The sequence below is a fragment of the Palaemon carinicauda genome, chromosome 26 (assembly GCF_036898095.1).
Source record: "Palaemon carinicauda isolate YSFRI2023 chromosome 26, ASM3689809v2, whole genome shotgun sequence".
Classification (NCBI taxonomy): domain Eukaryota; kingdom Metazoa; phylum Arthropoda; class Malacostraca; order Decapoda; family Palaemonidae; genus Palaemon; species Palaemon carinicauda.
In genome coordinates this window covers 81890266-81910265 of record NC_090750.1, presented here as the reverse complement: position 1 = coordinate 81910265, position 20000 = coordinate 81890266, and the positions used below count along the sequence as shown (strand labels likewise).

Here is a 20000-nt window from a genome sequence, read left to right as displayed (position 1 = left end):
AATTAATCCTAGGTGTGTACTGGATTCTTAATATAACTCTAACATGCCTTTCCTTGTCTCGCTATGTTTATTAAACAACCAGAGCTATTTTGTGAGTCAAATATAAATATATCTTGAACAAATAACAGTCTCATTGCCTTATCTATCTAGATATTAGGCCATGATTTTTGACGGGTCGCGTACACTAGTATTAATAGTGATAAATCGCAGTTGTAGCGACCGAAGCTCTGGATTTCAGACATTTCACAAGGCCACTTTACATCACCGTTTTTATTATATAACAAACAAAAAAATCCTCATAAGTTTTCTCCTTGACCAAATACGAACAAGAACTGTCGAAAGTTGCGTAGTAGTTTTCAAGGCAGACGAGTTTGTAGTTCAGAGAGTGAGCATGTCATCTTTTTCTTTCAAGTTTTCTATTTTTTTTTTTATTTCAAATCGAGACAGAACGTGAGAACAGAAGCCATGGCGTCTATCTGTCCATTACTGATCAAATGATTGATGTATTACCTTTGCCAAAGAGGTTATAAAATCGAGTTAGTTGATTTGTTTGTCTGTTTGTGTCTGTGGACAGGATTACGTCAAAACCACTTGATGCATTTAGATGAGATTTTCACCGCAAATAAATCTTAGGTCACAGAAGACCCCGTTAAAATTTGGAGATGATCCGGTTCCGGGTCCGGATTCTAGAAACGGATCCGTACTCTAGATCCGGGTTTATATTTTTCGCCCTTTTAAAGGAGTCAAAACAAATTGACATATTTTGATGAAATCTCCACATCAGACGGAACTTAAATGACGGAGGACCCCATTACAATTTGGGGATAGACGGGAACCGGATCCGGATTCTAGATCCGGATTTGCTTTTTTCGCCCTTTTAAAGAAGACGTCAAAATGAATTAACGGGTTTTGACAAAATTTTCCACCTCAGACAGATCTTAGGTCATGGAGGATCACATTAAATTTTGGAGATGATCGGGATCCGGATCCGGATTTTATATCCGGATTTGCTTTTTTCGCCCTTATGAAGACGTCAATACATACTGCCCGATTTTCACAGATAGATCTTAGGTCAAGGAAGACCCCGTTAAAATTCGATGATCAGCTCGGATCCGGATTCAAGATCCGGATTTGCATTTTTCACCCTTTTCAAGACAGCTCCGAAACCAATTAACGGATTTTGATGAAATTTCCACCCCAACCGATCTTAGGTCACGGACGACCCCCTTTTATTCAATTATATTTCCAATTTAAACAATCATAGGTCTAAGAGCACAGGTTATTTCTCCTTGAGTTTAGCTCCAGCGAAACGTAAAACAACCATTTACTATCAGTAATGGATTTGCAACCTTTACACTCCATTGCACTTTGATGATTCATATTTTTTTTCCTACCTGGTCAAAACTGTTAAAGACATTCTTCATTCATTACAAAGATCATAGATGTTGCTGTAACAGGTTACAGAGCAAAAAAATCTCCGTATACATAACTTTACTTTGACGGCTGCTTTTCCGGTCCCATACAGCAGGGGAACCCCACTCTCTACAGGACCTCCACTGTCATTCTACCTTGTTCGTTCAGAGAATTTAACGTTTCATATCGCATATTGTTCATTTACTGTACACTTGGGCAGACTATTGTATCCTATTTCTCTTCCTTTTGATTTGTTGCACACTATTCTATCTTATTTCTCTTCCTCTTGATTTGTTTAAGTTTTTATAGCCTATAAAGGAGATATTTATTTTAATCTTGTTGCTCTTCTTAAAATATTTTATTTTTCTTTGTTTCCTCTCCTCACTGAGCTATTTTCCCTGTTGGAGCCCCTGGGCTTATTGCATCCCGCTTTTCCAACTATGGTTGTAGCTTAGCAAGTGATAATAATAATAATAATAATAATAATAATAATAATAATAATAATAATAATAATACTCGTCACTGTTGTATGACTGTTGAAATAAGAAAGTCTTCAGTTTCCTCTTGAAAGCCTTAATGTCTTCAATCATTCGAATGTTTCGTGGGAGCTTATTATATAGTCTCGGGGCCGCATATTTAAAGGCTCTGGAGCCTAAAGTAGACATAAATCTAGGTTCCAACAGATTGAAGCCATCTGTAACTATTCTGGTGTCGACAGGATTTGTTGGCTGCGCAATATGTAGCAATTCTCTTAAGTATTTTTGGCGACCAGTTTTGATAATATCAGTTAAGTCTTTTCACTTTATATTTCTTTTTATTTTGACGTATTTTATATTTCCTTCACATATTTCCATGAAGAAAATTGTGTGTACTATTTCATATTTTCAATGGGATTTCTTTTATCACATCACTAGCAAAAAACTTGATATAGGTTTCACTTTTTTTTGGTTTAAATTCCAACATTATTTTGGGTGATATACTTTATAAATATATCTTTTTCTATAGCCTTTTATTACTGACCAACCTCATAATATGAAAAAAATACGTAAAATATACCTTAATAATATGTTTTTCCAATTAGATTATAAATTTAAACGACGAAAGCACATTATTTTGTGCGATATACTATATAAATATATCTTTTTTTCTATCGTCTCTTTATTCCGTCCAACTTCATAACATGAAAAAATTATTGTAAAATATATCTCAATAACATGTTAATTTAAATATATCTTAATAACATGTTAATTAAATTAGATTATAAATCTAAATGACGAAAGGCCTAAGAGTATTGAAAGAAAATTTTCGATCCTACAAGTTTCTTTTTTTTTAATTTAAATTCCAGCATTATTTTGGGTGATATACTTTATAAATATAAACATATATATATACATATATGTATATATATATGTGTGTGTATATATATATATATACATATATATATATGTGTATATATATATATATATATATATATATAGTATATATATATATATATTTATATATGTACAGTATATATATACATATATATATATATATATATATATATATATATATATATATATATATATATATATATATATATATATATATATATATATATAAATATATATTTCTACTGTCTTTTATTACCATCCTCTCTCATCAAATGAAAAGAACTAATGTAAAATATATCTTAATAGCATTTTAATTCAATCAGATTATAGACTTAAACGACAAAAAACCCTAATAGAATTGAAAAAAAAAAAAAAAAAACCTTTTTTCGATCCAACAATACATTCTTATAAATACCGTCCAAGTTCACAGCAGACCTTTCATTAGCCTAGCAACCCCTGTAACCATGAAAGTTGATACTGGCTACCCTTGGTAAAAGCAATATGCAATTGAATTATCTCATCATTATTATCTTGATGTTGTTGAATATAATACATAATATCTGACCTTTTCCTGACAACGACCACACCTTTATTACTTCTGTCAACGAGATTGTAAATCCGTTCCTCTGTCAACGAGATTGTGAATCTGTTCCTCTGTCAAAGGGATTGTAAATCCGTTCGTCTGTCAAAGAGATTGTAAGTCCGTTCGTCTGTCAACGAGATGTAAATCCGTACGTCTGTAAGAGATTTTAAATCCATTTGTCTGTTAATTGTAAATCCGTTTTGTCTGTTATTTGTAAATCCGTTCGTCTGTCGAGGAGATTGTAAATCCGTTCGTCTGTCAAGGAGATTGTAAATCCATTGTCAATGAGATTGTAAATCCATTTGTCTGTTAATTGTAAATCCATTCGTCTGTCAATGAGATTGTAAATCCGTTCGTCTGTCAAGGAGAATGTAAATCTGTTCGTCTGTCAAGAAGATTGTAAATCTGTTCGTCTGTCGTTGAGATTGTAAACCCATTCGGCTGGTAAAGAGATTGTGAATCCGTCCGTCGTCTGTCAACAAGATCGTAAATCCGTTCATCTGTCAAAGAGATTGTAAATCCGTTCGTCTGTCAAGGAGATTGCAAATCCGTTCGTCTGTCAAGGAGATTGTAAATCCATTTGTCTGTTAATTGTAAATCCGTTCATCTGTCAAGGAGATTGCAAATCCGTTCGTCTGTCAAGGAGATTGTAAATCCCTTTTTCTGTTAATTGTAAATCCGTTCTTCTGTCAAGGAGATTGTAAATCCCTTTTTCTGTTAATTGTAAATCCGTTCTTCTGTCAAGGAGATTGTAAATCCATTTGTCTGTTAATTGTAAATCCGTTCGTCTGTTAAGGAGATTGCAAATCCGTTCGTCTGTCAAGGATATAGAAAATCCATTTGTCTGTTAATTGTAAATCCGTTCGTCTGTCAAGGAAATTGTAAATCCATTTGTCTGTTAATTGTAAATCCGCTCGTCTGTCAATGAGATTGTAAATCCGTTCGTCTGTCAAGAAGATTGTAAATCCGTTCGTCAGTCAACGAGATTTTAAATCCATTCGGCTGGTAAAGAGATTGTGAATCCGTTCGTCTGTCAACAAGATTGTAAATCCATTCATCAGTCCAAGAGATTGTGAATCCGTTCGGCTGTCAACGAAATTGTAAATCCATCCGTCTGACAAAGAGATTGTAAATCCATCCGTCTGTCAAGAAGATTGTAAATCCGTCCGTCTGTCATCGAGATTGTAAATCCGTCCGTCTGTCATCGAGATTGTAAATCCATTCGTCAGTCAACAAGATTGTAAATCCGTTTGTCTGTCAAAGATATTGTAATTCCGTTTGTCTGTCAACAAGATTGTAAATCCGTTTGTCTGTCAAAGAAATTGTAAATCCGTTCTTCTGTCAACGAGATTATAAATCCGTCCGTCTGTCATCGAGATTGTAAATCCGTTGGTTGTCAAAGAGATTGTAAATCCGTTCGTCTGTCAAAGATATTGTAAATCCTTTCGTCTGTCAAAGAGATTGTAAATCCGTTGGTCTGTCAACGAGATTGTAAATCCGTTAAATCCATTCATCTGTCAACGAGATCGTAAATCCATTGGTCTGTCAAAGAGATTGTAAATCCATTCGTCTGTCAACGAGATTGTAAATCCGTTTGTCTGTTTGTTTTACTCTATCTACGTCGATTAATCCAATGTCCGTTAAATATATTTAAATTATTATCAATGATTTTATATGAAAATTTGTGAATTACAAACTTTAAGAAAAGGATAGATTTTGAAATAGATTCGAAAACGTTTGAGGAACAATAAGCTATTCTCATTTGTATGATTTAGCCATGGCTGTATACCGTAAATGATTAACTTCATAGTGTTATTCTTTTATCTATTTTCTATCAATTACAACAAATGTTTTTATCTTTATTTTAAGATATGATTGACTGCAATTCTACTTGACAAGTAATTACTTTAGAAGTGAGAGATTTATCACTAATCTAAAAACAAGTTTGCTTCTCTCTCTCTCTCTCTCTCTCTCTCTCTCTCTCTCTCTCTCTCTCTCTCTCTCGTCTTTATCAAGACCTTGTCACCATGCCATTTGACCGTAAGACAATAAATCACTCAAACTTCTTATGACTTCGAATGCATTTGAAATCATAATAGATTCACGAATCGAAATGTGGGTAATTTAAAAACATATTTAGATGAATAGTGAAAGGTGCAGTTGTGAATATATGTTTATTACAACATTTATGCATGCAAATATATTATGATGAATATACAATATAATTGTTGAAATGTAAATGTATATTTCTTAATAAAACGCTTTCAAAGAACTAATATTTTACATCATAAACTATTTCGAATGAGTGTACGAATTCATTTTCAATCAGACCTCAGTAAAAGATAAGAAAGGAGACACGTCTTTATTATTTCATTATGAAAGGAAAGTGATTAAACGTAACGAATTCTTTTAAAGGGATTTGATCATATTGTACTAGGCCTAACTGTGTAGGTTGATAGTCTACAACTACCTGTTCCTGTCACATTAATAATTATATTCACCTCTCTTCCTGCTTCTGTCTAAGGTTGCCTTACTCTCTGGACATCAGAGCAACTTTTAATTAAATACTGTATATATACTGTACCGTATATGTGTGTATAATTATAATTTTTTGTGAGTGTATATATACACGCATACTCAAGTATGTATGTATGTACGTATATATATATATATATATATATATATATATATATATATATATATATATATATATATATAAAATGAACAGACAACGTATTAACTGCGTCCAGAATTCGAAGACAGCTTCTCCTCGGACAGATCTTCATGCAGATAGTTTTCAAGATATTACTAATTATTATTATTATTATTATTATTATTATTATCATTATTATTAACTATTATCATTATTATTATTATCATTATTATTATTGTTATTATTATTATTATTATTATTATCATTATTATTATCATTATTATTATTATCATTAGCCAAGCTACAACCGTATTTCGTCATAAAACGTATCAACGGATGTTGTATTTTCATACTCATGCAGCAACAGCACACGCATAAAGAGAGAGAGAGAGAGAGAGAGAGAGAGAGAGAGAGAGAGAGAGAGAGAGAGAGAGACTGTGGCCTCACCGGGTATATCGTGAAATGGAGTTATCACTTAGGTTCCTCCGACTGCTATTAGAGCCTCTGGTGGCATGATTGATAGCGACCTTGTCTTCCATTTGAAGAGACTACAGTTCGATCCTAGTATTAGATAAAAATTTACATAGAATGGTTTACTAAAGAAATAAGTTTCTTACATTTAAATGACTTTATAACTTGCGATATTAAGTAATATCCGTAAGTAAACTACGCACTGATAGAATTGAATTAATTTCTTCATTGACTTAATAAGAACATGTAAATGGTTAATTAACAATCCGGAAAAGCGGAGCATGTAATAAATGTCACAGTTAATTACAAACGACAAAATGCGCCCAGAGTTGATAATTATTTAGTCGTTAATGAATTTCTCTGAGGTACAATTATCTGCGTTAAGTACACTTATTATCTATTTTTATAGTTTATATATGACATATCTGTTTTTGACGTTGTTAATAGTTTATATAGGACATATCTGTTTTGACGTTGTTACTGTTTTTGGAATGATTTATTGTTAATTTGTTCTCATCATTTATTCATTTCCTTATTTCCTTTCCTCACTGGGCTATTTTTCCCTATTGGAGCCCTTGGTATTATAGCATCTTGCTTTTCCAACTAGGGTTGTACCTTGGCTAGTAATAATAATAATAATAATAATAAACAATTAAAACTTAATTTCTAGCCAGAAATCATTCATACAATTTATAATGTCTCGTGCATAGTTGGCCGATATTCTCACGTTAATTTAAAGGTTAAAGGTGTCTATACCCAATATTTTTTAATGAGGCGCATTTGCACCGACTCGCAGGGGTGTCCTTTTAGCTCGGAAAAGTTTCCTACTATCTGTTTGGTTAGAATTATTTTGTCCAACCAATCAGTGATTAAGAATCTTTTCCAAGCTAAAAGGGCACCCCTGCGACTAGGTGCAAATGCGCCTCATTAAAAAAACGAGTATAGTTTCAGTTCCAGTTTCATCAGAATAGATGCTCACCAGAACGTCAGCCGGTCTAGCCCAACTCCCCATTGTGGTGCCCAACGACAGCAGTGTCCTCCCCAGTAAACAGCTTAAACTCCCGGGCTGGGATCGATCTGCTGCCTTACGAATGCTAGGCGAATAGGTTACCACTATACTAGCCAGGAGATATTGGAACAAGAGAAATGAGACACAAAACTATTCAGAAAGTCCAGGGCTGGGATCGATCTGCTACCTTACGAATGCTAGGCGAACACGTTACCACTGTACTAGCTAGAAGATGACAAAACAAGAGGAATAGGACACACAGCTATTCAGAAGGTCCAGGGATCGATCTGCTGCCATGCTAATGCTAGGCGAACACGTTACAACTGTACTAGCCAGAAGATAACAGAACAAGAGGAATGGGACACACAACTATTCAGAAGGTCCAGGGCTGGGATCGATCTGCTGCCATGCGAATGCTAGGCGAACACGTTACCATTATACTAGTTAGGAGCCTAGTTTCTATGATACTTTAATTTTCTCTAATAGATGAAATTAAGTAATTGGAAATTTATTAATTTACTTATTCTGATACTTTAATTTTCGCTAATATATGAAATTAAGTAATCGGAAATTTATTGTTAATCTAATTACTCTGATACTTTAATTTTCGCAAATAGAGGAAATTTATTATTTTCCTTACTCTGATACTTTAATTTTCTCTAATAGATGAAATTGAGTAATTGGAAATTTACTAATTTAATTACTTTGATACTTTAATTTTCGCAAATAGAGGAAATTAAGTATTTGGAAATTTATAATTTAATGTTATATTGCACGATTTATTTCATTTCAAAATTATAATAAGGTTTTATTAACAGTAATCTACCTAATTTTCCTTCATATCTTTTTTTACATAGAAAGTTACTTTCTTGTTTATCAACAATTTCATAAGGTGGTAATTTGGATAAACATTGCGTTTTAGACAATAGAATTACAATATCAGAAGAACATGAGTAATAAAAACCAACTTAAAATACCACTTAAGTTTTACCTTCCTCAAAAACTAAACTAAAAACAAAAAAGGGTTTAAATTCTTTCATGGTCCTCAGTCATATTAATTTTTTCTCTTCCTATTGCGTAGATTTGTGTCATTGCAAAATTATAATGTTTCAATAACTCTAATTTACCAATTTTCCTTCATTTTTTATATAGAAAGTTACTTTCGTGTTTATCAACAATTTAAAAAATAGGTATTTTGATAAACATTGCATTTTAGACAATAGAATTACCATCTCAAATATATACCATTTAAGTTTTACCCTCTTACAAAAACTAAACTAAAATCTACCAATTTTCCCTTAACTTTTTTTTCACATAGTTATTTTTTTGTTTATCAACAATTTAAAAGTCGGTATTTTGATAAACATTGCATTTTAGACAATAGAATTACCATCTCAAATATATATATACCATTCAAATTTTACCTTCTTCAAAAAACTAAACTAAAATCTACCAATTTTCCCTTAATTTTTTTTTTACATAGTTATTTTTTTGTTTATCAACAATTTAAAAAGTGGGTATTTTGATAAACATTGCATTTTTGGCAATAGAATTACCATCCCAAATATATACCATTCAAGTTTTACCCTCTTACAAAAACTAAACTAAAATCTACCAATTTTCCCTTAATTTTTTTTTTTACATAGTTATTTTTTTGTTTATCAACAATTTAAAAAGTGGGTATTTTGATAAACATTGCATTTTTGGCAATAGAATTACCATCCCAAATATATACCATTCAAGTTTTACCCTCTTACAAAAACTAAACTAAAATCTACCAATTTTCCCTTAATTAATTTTTTACTTAGAGAGTTATTTTTTTGTTTATCAACAATTTTATGAAGTAGGTATTTTGATACACATTGTATTTTAGACAATAGAATTACCATCTCAAATATATACCATTTAAATTTTACCCTCTTACAAAAACTAAACTAAAAACAAGCATAGCATCAAAATTTTTCCAGTCTTTAGTCATATTTATCTTTTCTCTTCCTGGTGCGTAGATTTAAAGGGTGAGAAAAATCTTTTACCTGTCTCATTTACAGTTGAATGACCTTAAGTTTACCTGAACGGCATTTCGATAAAACTCGTTATTTCTACCTTCCTTCACTCACGCACATAACCTTTAAGTTATTGATATATTCCGGCATATTAATTACCTCTTTAAAGTTCCTTACAGCTTCTGAACTTGAGGTAAACTTATTAGCTTACAATGAGGTAAAAATATGATAAAATTCAGTGACATTAGAAACAAGATTAATACAGTAAAAATACAATTTAAGAATGGGTAGATGGAGATTTTGGAGAAAATAGCCCTCAGAAGGATATTGGGATTAAATGGCAGAATAGGATTAGAAATGAAACTATAAGAGCGATTACTCGAATGCTATATGTGGATGAGATCATGGTGAGGAGTAGATGGAGATGGTTTGGGCATGCTCTTCGCACTCCCCAAGAGAGATTAGTTCACCAAACTTTCAAATGTCCTCCACAAGGCACTAGAAGAGTTGGAAGGCCCAGGCCTACATGGCTGAAGACTATAAAGCGTGAAGAAGATGATGATGATTGGAAATGTATTAATTTAGAAGGTCAAGATAGAGACGACTGGCGAAATCTAACCGAGCCCCTTAGCGTCAATAGGCGTAGGAGATTATCATGATGATGATGATCACAATCCGAAGCCTTTTTCAATATAGTAATGAATGCAGCAACACTGAGTTGCTAAAGAACTTTATATTTAGCAAAAAAAATGTTAAAAGAAACATCATCGAGACCTGTAATTCAATAGCTATGAAATATTTTGAATAGCTGTTCTCTCTCTCTCTCTCTCTCTCTCTCTCTCTCTCTCTCTCTCTCTCTCTCTCTCTCTCTCTCTCTCTCTCTCTCTCTCTCCAAAACGGTAGATGGTTGAAATATTGCAAAAAAAAAAAAAAAATTAAAACAATTATCCTTTAGGCGATTTGCTCATTTCCTTTCTGTACGTCATCAAAGGTGTTTCTTTGTTCTGAATAGATTATTACATCACTTGATCAAAATGTGGTTTAATAAAAGCACAAAAACGCATGGTCCACTGAGAGAGAGAGAGAGAGAGAGAGAGAGAGAGAGAGAGAGAGAGATTGCACAAGAAGCAGGGAAAGGAAGGGAAGACGATAGATTGGCGAACTAAGAAAGTTTGCGCGTGTGGACTGGCATAGAAAGACCATAAACAGACGCAAGTGGAGGGACATGTCTGAGGCCTTTGTTCTGCAGTGGACCAGTAACGGCTGATGATGATGAAACACACACACACTTATATATATATATATATATATATATATATATATATATATATATATATATATATATATATATATATATACATCTCCTACGCCTATTGATGCAAAGGGCCTCGGTTAGATTTCGGATTTCGCCAGTTGTCTCTATATACAGTATGTGTATAGTATATACATATCCATGTACTAACATATACTATATACAGTGTGTATGTATATATATATATATATATATATATATATATATATATATATATATATATATATATATATGTGTGTGTGTGGGTGTGTGTGTGTATGTGTTTGTAAGCGTGAATATATCAGACACGTGCAAATACGAACGGTAAAGGTTTGTAAATCTCATATAAAGTTCAAACATAAACAAATATATATCCACACATATACAGTATATATATATATATATATATATATATATATATATATATATATATATATACATATATCTGTTATAACGGAATAAAGTTAGAAAAAAAATGTACTTGAAGCATGAGTAAATCTAATCTGTTAACAACAGAAGCACGAAGATTTTTTTCTTTTTTTTATCATAAAAAATTCTGACGATGATATATATCAAACATTCCTTTTGAAGCAATGTACGTGCGGTTTCGTACACGCTCGTACACTATAACATTATTATTATTATTATTATTATTATTATTACTATTACTATTATCATTATTATTATTATTACATGCCAAGCTACAACCCTAGTTGGAAAAGCAAGATGCTATAAGCCCAGGGACCCCAACAAGGAAAATAGCCCAGTGAGGAAAGGAAACAAGGAAAAATTAGATATTTTAAGAACAATGGGATTTGAATAAATATTTCCTATATAAACTATGAAAATTTTAACAAAACAACAGGAAGAGAAACGAGATAGAATATTGTGCTCGAGTGTACCCTCAAGCAAGAGAACTCTAAACCAAGGCAGTGGAAGACCATGGTACAGAGGGTACAGTATTACCTTTTGTCTTATCGCTGGCTCTTCTGATAATAGACCAAACTGCTAAGCTTGCTATCTCGTGTTTTATTTTGTTTAAATTTTTGTGACGTTCTTGCTTGCAAATCCCTAGCCTACATATAAGCTCGTTTTCTTCCATTATCTTGGGGTAGAGTTCTCTTGCTTGAAGGTATACTCAGGCACACTATTCTATCTTATTTTTCTTTCTCTTGTTTTTTTTAAAGATTTTATAATTTATATATGAAAGATCTAATTTAATGTTGTTACTGTTCTTAAGATATTCTATTTTGATTGCTAATTACTTCTCTTGTAGGTTCTTTATTTCCTTGTTTCCTTTCCTCACTGGGCAATTTTTGCTTGTTGGAGCCCTTGGGCTTATAGCATCCTTCTTTTCCAACTCGGGTTGTAGCTTAGCTTGTAATAACAGTAATAACAACAACAAAAACAACAACAACAACAATAATAATAATATTAATAGTAGTAGTAGTAGTAATAATAAAAATAATAACAACAACAACAACAACAACAATAATAATAATAATAGTAATAGTAATAATAAAAATAATAATAATAATAATAATAATAATAATAATAAAAAAAATAATAATAATAATAATAGTTGCATTCATATCACCTCACTGGTTTTACATTATAATGGTATACATGAAACTGAATATTAAACTAACCATAACATGATGGAAAACTATTGTAGCTTATCATCATCCAGTCATTTTTCGTTAAATTCCTATCGGTCAAAGATTATGTCGCATTTGTTAAAACTGTGCCTGCTAAGGTCTTAATATTAAAGCACTTATAGTGATGATTTGCTTTATTTAGCAACAAATGAGTTTATCATGTTTGCATAATGCAACACGATTGTACTCAAGTCATTTACTGTGACTAATACTTATTTGACATTAAAATGATCTCTGATCTTGATTATTAAATGTAAATTTTTTTATAAGCTGTATTCGCGAAAGAACTATAAAAACTAAGGATACGGCAAAGAATAAAGAGGAGAGAGAGAGAGAGAGAGAGAGAGAGAGAGAGAGAGAGAGAGAGAGAGAGAGAGAGAGAGAGAGAGAGAGAGAGAGAGAGTAAATTTTTTCTTTGAGATCACCACGTTCCCAATTTCATCTGGTTTTCCAACTAGGGTTGTAGCTTGGCTGCTAATAATAAAAATAATAATAATAATAATAATAATAATAATAATAGTAATAGCGGTGTCATCATTCACTTAACCTCGTTACCCATATCAAATTTCCCTCCTCGTGTTTTGCTTGCAAACAAAATCCTTTATTACTAGCTAAGCTACAGCCTTAGTTGGAAAAGAAGGATGCTATAAGCCCAAAGGCTCCAACAGGGAAAAATAGCCCAGTGAGGAAAGGAAATAAACTATATGAGAAGTAATGAACAATTAATATGAAAGATATTTTAAGAACAGTAACATTAAAACAAATTTTTCATATAGCCTATATCTTATTTTCTCCCTCCTGTTATTTTGAATTTTTTATAGCTTATATATGAAATATCTAATTTAATGTTGTTACTGTTCTTATTATATTTTATTTCGATTGTTTATTACTTCTCTTTTAGTTTTTTATTTCCTTGTTTCCTTTCCTCACTAGGCTATTTTTCCCTGCTGTAGCACTTTGGCTTATAGCATCTTGCTTTTCCAATTAGGGATATAGATTAGCTTGTAATAATAATAATAATAATAATAATAATAATAATAATATAAAAAGACTTATATCAGCCTGTTCAACATTAAAACATTTGCTGCAAGTTTGAACTTTTGAAGTTCTACTGTTTCAAGTACCCGATTAGGAAGATCATTCCACATCTTGGTCACAGCTGGAATAAAACCTATAGAGTACTTTGTAGTATTGAGCCTTATGATGGAGAAGGCCTAAAAGTTCAAAATGGAAACTTAGTAAAACTTTTATTGTAATAACATCGCAGCATTGATCGTAATAAGGATATGTCAGCTGTTGAAAAAAAAAAAGTGTTCTTTTCCTGTGTAATATCCAAACGTGTTATTCAGTTTTCTATCTGGTTAGTGATTACTTGATGTTCTTAATAGATTGATTGACTGATTATGTTATCTATTTGCAATATCAAGTAGTCACCAACCCGATAGAAAATTGATTTGATATTAATAAATTTTACACTGTTCATATACTAAGAGACAATGTAACAATATTGCTTTTTTATATTTTACATAACATTGTCCGTGGCTTGTTCGAAGGCTGACTACCAAGCCCTTCGTGCTTAAAAGCACAAACAAACGACATATTCAAGGCAAAAATATAGTAAAAAAAGAAAAAAAAAATGCTTGCTTGATGAGATGGCGATTATTTAACACCGATTTGCATTATCTGAATTCCTAATGCGTCTTTTAGTTTCTTGCTCGGCTGATTCAATATACAAGGTTCTAATTGTCATTGAACGAACACGAAAAAGAACCGAGAAATTAGATGGCTTAAGTGGTCAAGAAAGTCGCTTGGACATCCATCGATGTAGGGTTGCCAGTTTGCCCTTTTTCCAGGACAAATAACCTAAAATTTGGCCTTTTTTTACTTGGTTGGCCGTTAGTAATATGAAAAAGGGCAGGTTTTATATACAATATATTTGGCCTTTTTTATTAATGGGTTGGCCTTTTAAAGCTTCTGTTGGTTAGAAATTGGCATTTTTCTCATTTAGAAAACCTGGCAACCCTGCATGATCGGTGTACTGGGGGTCTGTGAGTGGGCGGGCCGTGGCGACGACCCAAGGTTGGGAACTTGGGAGTCCTCATGCAGCTATACACGTTTAACTCTTGTGCACGACTTCACAGTTTCGCCCCGTTATGCAGTGTTGATAGGCTGTGATTTAACACTGAGTCGTGTGAATCCTATACAAAAAAACATATCTAAATATAGGATATCTATCTCTCTCCTTCAAAAATCCTCCATCTTTTGAACACTGGCATACCTCCCCGCCCCTTTTTAACAACTTAAGAAGGTGAACAGCCTTGTGGACAGTGGGCTTCCACAGTGACCTCAACGGCACAACGCGTACGACGGCGGGCTTCCCTCTCCTGCCGGGGAAGTAAAAAGTAGTGTGGGGGGCGTGGCGGGGCGGTATGTAGTAACATTCGACCGCTGGTATGTTCTTTTGACGGCCAGGGTAATTTATACGCTTTTTCTTCTCGTTAAAAACCTGGAGTGTCCAGGGACAGTGGTATAAAAGAGAACGGACTCCATTCAAGATTAATCAGTCTTAGTCTCGTCATCAGCTTGGAATCAAGTCTCCAGAGTCTTCTATCAAAGTAAGAACAACTTCTTCTTCTTCTTCTTCTTCTTCTTCAGTGTTTATTGGCTGCTAGGTTGTGAAGTGGTTAATCTGTCAGTGTTATTATTATTATCATTATTATTATTAATGTTAATCAAATTCCTGACTGTGATTTTTCACAAGTTAACTGGAAAGATGAACGACTTAAACTATATGCATTCTTAATTTTCCATCTTTATCATTATTATTATTATTATTATTATTACCACTTGCTAAACTACAACCCTATTTGTAGCAGGATGATATAAGCCCAATGGCTCCAACAGAAAAAAATAGCCTAGTGAGGAAAAGAAAAAATTAATTAAATAAATTACAAGAGAAATGGTGAACAATTAAAATATTTTAATAACAGTAACAACATTAAATTGGATTTTCCATATATAAACGATAAAAACTTTGAAAAAATAGACAAGAGGAAGAGAATTAAGATTGAATAGTATGCAAGAGTGTACCCTCGAGCAAGATTGCATTTAAAGGCAGCAAGATAAACGCATTGTGTGAATACTATTATCTTATTTACCTTAGGCCTTGAAAGTGCTTGGTCTTGCACGAGATTGTTTTACACCAAAAAATTGCAGTTCCTGCTTAGGAACTGCTCTAAAATTGCATGCAATAGATTGGAATCGCACCATTGCTTTCCATACCTCTAATTTTTATAGTTTTAGTTACTTGAGAGAATAAAAGTGGTCTGCTATTATTCTAGAAATTTATGCATTTCATCAAACATTTTGATCAAATCACATTAGAATTATTTCTTTAGATTTTCTTCACTAAAAAGAATCCCACGAATCTAATTCCTTTAAAATGGTAAATTTTGTCTAACATTTCTAAACTGTACGATTTGTACCTGTTTCCCGTCATCTTGTTTATAGTTTTTATAGTTTATATGTGAAATATTTATCTTAATGTTGTTACTGGCTTTATAATATTCTAATTGATCATTACTTCTCATGTAGTTTACTTATTACCTTATTTTCTTTCTTCATTGGGCTATTTGCCCTGTTGGAGCCCCTGGGCTTATAGCATCCTGCTTTTCCAACTAGGGTTGTAGCTTGGCTTAGTAATAATAATAATAATAATAATAATAATAATAATAATAATAATAATAATAATCATAATAATAATCCCTCCGTCTTCAGAAGCAATTTTGCTTGAAGGTAAACTCGGGCACACTGTTCTACCTCAATTATCTTCCTCTTGTTGTTACATTATCTTAAAACACCCTTGCTTTATACATAGAAACTGGAGATAATGGTATCATATTACCCAAAATCAGTACTGAAGTACTTGAAAACTTGCAACAGACCTTGATATTCTGGTGCAAGCGGCAACTGGTCAGACCGAGGACCGAGAAATCAGGAGTGAGTAACCTGGATTCTTATGAGTGAGTGAAGGGTGACTGGTTCTGTGCCAAATAATCTTGACTTATTATTATTATTATTACTTGCTAGGCTACAACCCTAGTTGGAAAAGCAGGATGCTATAGGCCCAAGGGCTCCAACAGGGAAAATAGCCCAGTGAGGAAAGGAAACAAGGAAAAATACAAATATTTGAAGAACAGTAACAACATTACGATAAATATTTCCTATATAAATGAGGTTGGGATTGTTTGCCAAATCTTACAACATTCTGATTTCAAGAATCTGTTCAGGAATGAACTAAGAACAGTTGTAACGTTGTTCACTTTCACCTTTGGTAACCTCAGAAAGTGAAATGATGTCCTCAAGACATTTCAAGTATCTTTATAGATAATTTAAAATTTGTTACTGTTCGTAAAATATTTCATTTTAGTTGTTCATTACTCCTCTTGAAGTTTATTTATTTATTTATTTTCCTTACTGGGCTATTTTTCCCTGATGGAACCCTTGAACTGATAGCATCCTGCTATCTTAACTAACTATGGTTGTAGCTTATTATTATTATTATTATTATTATTAAAAGCTAAGCTACAACCCTAGTTAGAAAAGCAGAGATGCTATAAGCCCAAGAGGTCCAACAGGGAAAAATAGCCCAGTGAGGAAATGAAACAAGGATATAAAAAAAAACTACAAGAGAAGTATAGTACAACCAAAATAAAATATCTTAGGAACAGCAACAACACTAAATTGAATCTTTCATTTATAAACTATAAAAACTTCAAAAAACAAGAAGAGGAAGAGAAACAAGTTAGAATAGCATACCCAAGCGTACCCTCAAGCAAGAGAACTCGAACCCAAGTCAGTAATAATAATAATAATAATAATAATAATAATAATAATATAGACCTACAAAGCAAAGAAGAAACATGTACATGAACTAAATTAGTCCGGGACTGGGTCAGTGTGGCCCTGAGTCTCCCGAATGTAGGTTAGGTTGTCTTGTGATTTGGTCATTGGGTAGACTCAGAGACTCAGGGTAGAGCTGGGAACTCGTTCTCTCTCACTGGTTGGCAGAGCCTCGGGGAGATATGCACAGCCGGAGATATCTGGATATTTGACATTTTTATATCCGATGCTACTGTACAGTATACGTGCAAGTGTGAATAGACTTTTCATTCATACATACAGACATATATATATATATATTTATATATATAACATATATATATATATAACATATATATATATATATATATATATATATATATATATATATATATATATATATATGTACATATATATGAGTGTGTGGGTTTATAGGCTATATACACAGTATATATACATATATATATATGTCCATATACAGTATATATACATATATATATACACATATATATGTGTGTATATATATATATATATATATATATATATATATATATATGTGTGTGTGTGTGTGTATATGTATGCATCTGTGTCTGCGTGTGTGTGTGTGTAAAAATAAGGGTTCAGGTTGAACGGTACAGTACTAATTTCACGTTTGTTAGGTGTGAGGACTGCCCCTTGCCTACCGCAAACCAGACTACCCATCTGGTGAGGTAAAAAAAAACGCTATACTACCTACATCTCTTCGAATTAGGACTCAGATCTTTAGAGAGAGAGAGAGAGAGAGAGAGAGAGAGAGAGAGAGAGAGAGAGAGAGAGAGGAGAGGAGAATGCAAGTAAAATATATTCAAGAGATGACGAGTTTATAAACAAAGAATGTTACAAAAATTCAAACCATATGAAACATGCGATGGCAAGCTTAAACAGGTTCTACTATGAGTGCACTCACTTTATAGCCTTCTACTTTATCACCGTTCTTGGTTTCATTTTTTCCATTTTGCTATCCAACCTTCTATGACTTTTGCTTTAGTGTAACTCTAAGCTTTTTACACTAGAAGCACTTTAAAGGTTTAGAGGTCGCTCATGAATGGCAGAGGCAAGGGACAGTGACAGCGCCCTAGAGACTGATCATATATACATATGATCAGCGCCAAATCCCCCTCTCCACCAAAGCTAGGACCAGGGAGGACCAGGCAATAGCTATTGATGACTCAACAGGTAGACCTATAGGCTCCCCCAAACCAACCCCTTCCTTAGCTCACAAGTATGGTGAGGTTGCAGATACTACAAGAAACTGTGGAGCCTGAGCAGGTCTCCAACCCCAGTCCAGCAGATAGCTAGGCAGAAAGGTTTCCAACGGGCTATCATAACCGCTTGGATGTTGAATGGCAACACAGGCCCCAACGCCAGGCTATTCAGACCAAAATCATAAATACAATTCAATTCAAATTTACATTATTAGTTTAAAGGTTTAAAGGCCGCTCATGAATGGCAGGGGCAAGGAACAGTGACACTGCCCTAACAAGCAGGACAATGCCTTAGAGACATTATATATACATATGATCAGCACCCAAGCTCCCTCTCCACCCAAACTAGGATCAAGGAGGGTCAGGCAATGGCTATTGATGACTCGGCAAGTAGACCTATAGGCCACCCCAAACACCCCATCCTTAGCTCACAAGGATGGTGAGATTGCAGCTACCAAAGGAATAACGAGTTTGAGCGATCACATGGCAAGGACGTTACCAACAGGCCACCACAACCCACGTGTTGGTGGCGACAATGCAATTACGTCAGGGGAAAAAAAAACATAATAAAAACTAGAACGAAGATGGAATATAAAAACTTGATTTGTCAATGAGAAACTGTTTTAATATATTCAACCATGATGTTGCATTTGTATCTATAGCCCATTCTTTTTAATGAGGCAGATTTGCACCTACTGGCAGGGGTGCCCTTTTAGCTCGGAAATGTTTCCTTATTGCTAATTGGCCGGAAGTATTTTAGTCCGAATAACTCCGACCAATCAGCTATCAGGACACTTTTCCAAGCTAAAAGAGCACCCTTGCGAGTCGGTGCAAATCTGCCTCACTAAAAAAAAATGACTATAGTTGCGTCGATTTTGGATGGATTTTCCGCGAGAAAAATGCAAGTTTGTCCAATTTGCTAATGAGGATTCAGACGTGAATTCAAGACTCATGAAAATTTATAAATGTCATTACGCGCGAGTTTTTTCTTTTCTTTGGTGGGGAGGCCAATTAGAAATTAGATTAAATTGTTCATTTTTATTTCCTTTCAGATTATTTATGAGAATAAAACGATCACAGAAGTTTGATTAGCATTCGAACAATTCATAACAAGGAATATCTTTTACTTCTACCAAGAAGTTTCATAATTTATTCCTTTTGGGAGGAATTATCAAAAAGCCCTGGACATATTGAGACTAATTCTTCATTGAAAAACTGAATAGTCTTCTTTCCTGGATATGAAACACTAGTCTTATTCATTTTCACGTCACTTCATTGTGAATGGAAAGTAATCAAATATACGTTGGGAAAAGAGCGATGATAATAAGAAAATTCCAGTTTAAAGGTTTAAAGGCCGCTCATGAATTGCAGAGGCAAGGGACAATGCCCTAGAGGCTAACCATATATCCATATGAACAGCG

The 20000-nt window shown here is 33.3% G+C and overlaps 2 protein-coding genes across 2 annotated transcripts in view; one reads left to right on the top strand and one right to left on the bottom strand.

Annotated features, from left to right (window-relative positions):
- Hsl (hormone-sensitive lipase) overlaps nt 1–20000 on the bottom strand; it is a 455124-nt gene that overhangs the window by 406211 nt on the left and 28913 nt on the right. The window lies entirely within an intron of this gene.
- LOC137620253 (uncharacterized) overlaps nt 14682–20000 on the top strand; it is an 11779-nt gene continuing 6460 nt past the window's right edge. Inside the window, exon 1 of the mRNA XM_068350495.1 lies at nt 14682–15069. The gene's annotated coding sequence lies outside the window, so the exon portion shown is untranslated. The remainder of the gene's footprint in view (nt 15070–20000) is intronic.